Raw genomic sequence first — 3658 nt, 5'->3', positions numbered from 1 at the left:
AGGGGCACAGTCTTAACGATCATGGCAAAACACACGACTATGAAGAATTACATCTTTGTGTGTACCAGAGAAGAATAAGAAATGTGGTAAGATTTTGTTTTATGTTTGTGAGCATGTGACTGTCTTAATATGAGACCTTCATGAGCCCATTTAGCAGGGAAACATGAAGTTGGGTTGTAGAAATTGTCATTATGTGACAAGATGAGGTCATAAGAAGGAACACTAACAGGATATGCATTACAAACATCAGTTTTAGACACTGATGGAATGGACTCTTCCTCAATCTGGGTCACAGAGAAGGTACAACACCTGAGTATAGATACAAAAGCTAGTATCTGCTGGGCTTCCTCAGTTGGGGTTGTTTTGATTTGATGACTTTAAGGTCTATCTGAAGAAAAAAAAATATCACAATAGTTTTGTGTACAAATGAGGAGAATAATGGAGGTGGGGTTCAGGACCTTGGAAAATCCATAAATGAATACAGGGTAGCCACCATACAAGAGGGACATACCAAAACCTTCTATCTTGCCTGATCCTAAGCAAAGTGACATTATGACATTTTAATATCTAACAAAATGGCTTACTGCTTTGATGGATATAAATGGATCCAGTGACATCTCTATCAACCAAATATAGGGTGACTCTGACCATTCCAGCGGTAGCTATAACTTGACTCTCAATATCTCATTCCTTTTGAAAATCAGGTTCAGACAGAGCATGTGCTCATCATATATCTAGCAGGTTATCATAAATCAATGGCGTGGAAGTGAAGAGCGGGATTGTATGTCACGTGGAGGGATAATGAAGCTCAGACTATGTATCAGCTCTGTGACAGAACCACCTTGAATAGCTAACACTTTCAGAGATGACTATCTCCTGGCACGAGTCAAATACAGAGATAAGACACAGCTCCATGAGAGATAGCAGTTTCAAAAGCCACAAAATCTAGAAGCAATTCTTTTTTTATATATAATTTTGTAATTATATTCATGTACAGAAAACTTAGTAGGGTACATTTAACCCAAGTTTAGTGGCGAGTCCTTTAGCCTTTTTTTTTTCTACCTTGGCAATGTGAGCCACAGACTTAGGACCCATGAAGTTACCCCCACAGTGGCAGCTGATCTTGTCATATCTGTCATTAAAATTAGACCTAATAGTTTCCATCTGCTTAGCCAGAACACCCTTGTCTTCCGAGTTAACCTGTCTGAAGGCAAGAGTGGTACACCTCAACCTGGCCTTTCCCTTGATGATACAGTAGGGAACCCCCATCTTTCGACACAAGGCAGGTGCCGCAGCCTAACCCCTTCTGTGTCTCCTATCTGTGCTGAACAGGTTTCTGGTTGTAGGTGAGCAAAGGAGTCGGCAAGATGGAGGGGTGACAAACAGATGCGACACGAGGGAGTGTGGATCTGAATGTAATTTGTCAAATCAAGCATCAAACTTTATTTTTATTTTTTTGGGAGGGTGGGGTTGGTTTTTTCGAGACTTGGGTTTCTCTGTGTGTAGCCTTGGCTGTCCTGGAACTAACTCTGTAGACCAGGCTGGCCTCAAACTCAGAAATTCACCTGCCTCTGCCTCCCAAGTTATGGGATTAAAGGTGTGTGCCACCACAGCCCGGCTCAAATTTTTTATACAGAAGAAAATAGGGAAGTTAGGTGACACATTGGCAAAGTACAATAGGGTTCCCAGATTCTTACATAAAACAGAGGAAAGCAAACACAGAAGGACTGGCAAGAACCAGCTGGGATAAAATTCAATTTTAACAACTGGAATCAAAAGCAGCCCCACCTAAGGTCAGTTTAGTCTTAGAAGCCAGGGACAAGGGCTTCGTGCACTTGCCATCATTCCTATTCTAGTCTACTGCATAGTCCACCTTCCCCCTAGGCCACTGTAAATTCCTGTGTATGGGTGTAACTCAGCTATCTATAGTTGTAAGAATCTACTCTGGTTCCTCCTTAGAGCACAAACTCCCTGCTTCCTAGATAATGGTAAATTCCTGTGTAGGGCAGTGAATTAGCTATCCGTGCCCAGGATCAGCTCAAGGACTGACTGCCTAGGACTGGTGAAGAATCTAACTTACCTATATGTCACGATTTCAATCCTTAGAAGCACATGTAATAAAGCAATATTAAGGGAAAACACACAGATCCATTTACCACTAAAGCAAGGACATTGGAGCATTCATTAGACAGGATGCCACGGTTCCAGGAGACAGTTTCCATGAACCTTTCGCCTCAGGACCACGCCCAGGCGTTTCGGCCTGTCAGGCTGGTCACTACTGGAGTGGATGTAGCAGGCAGGCAGGAAAACCACCAACTCAATGGGGTCTACCTCATGGGCAATCAACACCAGCTGAGCCTTCTTGTTTTCCACCATGGTGGTGACTATATTGACTCCTGCTCAGAGGACAGGTGGTCTCTTAGTTGGGATGTACCCTTTGCCAGCGGCTTTCTTCTCAGCATGGGCAAGCCTGCTTTGCATCTTCTCTTGCTTTATCTTTGGTGCACAAGCTTAAGCAGCTGGGTAGCTGTTTGTTGGTCCAGGACCTGGGTGAAGTGGTTAATGGCAGGAGGTACTTTGAGCCACTTATAGAGGATGGCTCTCCACAGCTGAAGCCTAATGTAGCAGAATCATTTGATGAAGAAGTGTGTTAGATCTCTTTTGGGCTGGATGTTCTGCCCAACGCCAAAGTTCTTGGTCCTTCTCTCAAACAAAGGATTGACCACATTTTTGGCCTCCTATTTCTTCATGATGGCGGGGGCTGGGGCCACCCCTTGCCTTTGGTCTTCTTTCCTTTAGGCATCTTGCTTGGCTGAAGGAGCTAGAAGTAATTCTATACCAAAATAAAACATTTTAAATAATCTTTATCATGCTGTTTTAGAGACTTCTTGAGGAAGCTAGGAGGGGAAAAATACTTTAGAAATTTTTAAATAACGTACTTACCCAAGACTGTGTTGATACAAATTTGAACAGATTTACTTGTGAATTGTTACAAACGAAGTGTGAGCATTGAATATAAGAGAAAAATATTTGTATGTTAAGAAAAATATTTGTACAGGGAAGGTAAAAGAAGAAATAATTCATTGAAAAGAATATAATGAAAAATATTTTCTTAATTTTATTTTCAGTAATAAAAAAAAATGTTTGCTGTCTTTCTACATCCATCTTTATTCAAACTACTCTGGAGTGCTCTTGTGCCCCTGCCCTCAACATCTTTGTCACCTGAGACATGCTCTTTGTTAAACCTAATCGCAATTCTTCTCCATCAATCGTGGGTGCAAAGCACATTTTCTTTGAGCTGCTCTGTGCAGTTTCTAATCTTTCTCAGGTGATTGACATTAATTATAGATCACCATTCCTGGGAGGATATGTGCTTGCCAACTATGTGATTTGGTATTTATTTTTTGTTGTTAGGGCTTCTCCTCAAACTGATGCTTATAATTTAAAATCTAGAAAGTTTGACTGAATTCTGAAAGCTCAGGCAGGCTTCCCTTCACAACATTTTATCCTCAAGTAAATATATATATATAACAGATATCCCATAGTGTATTTTGTTAGTATATTTGAAGATATTTAGAGATTATAATAGTTTAAAACTGGGAAGGGCTTCCTGGAGGAAGAAACATGTGAGGAGTTTTTGAAAGTTATTTGGAGTCCT

The 3658-nt window shown here is 41.1% G+C and overlaps 1 pseudogene; it reads right to left on the bottom strand.

Annotated features, from left to right (window-relative positions):
• Nucleotides 1-1002: 1002 nt before the first annotated feature.
• Nucleotides 1003-2803, bottom strand: Gm49558 (annotated as a pseudogene).
• Between the last annotated feature and the right edge of the window lie 855 nt (nucleotides 2804-3658).

This window comes from Mus musculus, chromosome 16 (genome assembly GCF_000001635.26).
Source record: "Mus musculus strain C57BL/6J chromosome 16, GRCm38.p6 C57BL/6J".
NCBI classification, from domain to species: domain Eukaryota; kingdom Metazoa; phylum Chordata; class Mammalia; order Rodentia; family Muridae; genus Mus; species Mus musculus.
The sequence above is the reverse complement of the archived record's forward strand: the minus strand, read 5'-3'. Positions and strand labels throughout refer to the sequence as shown.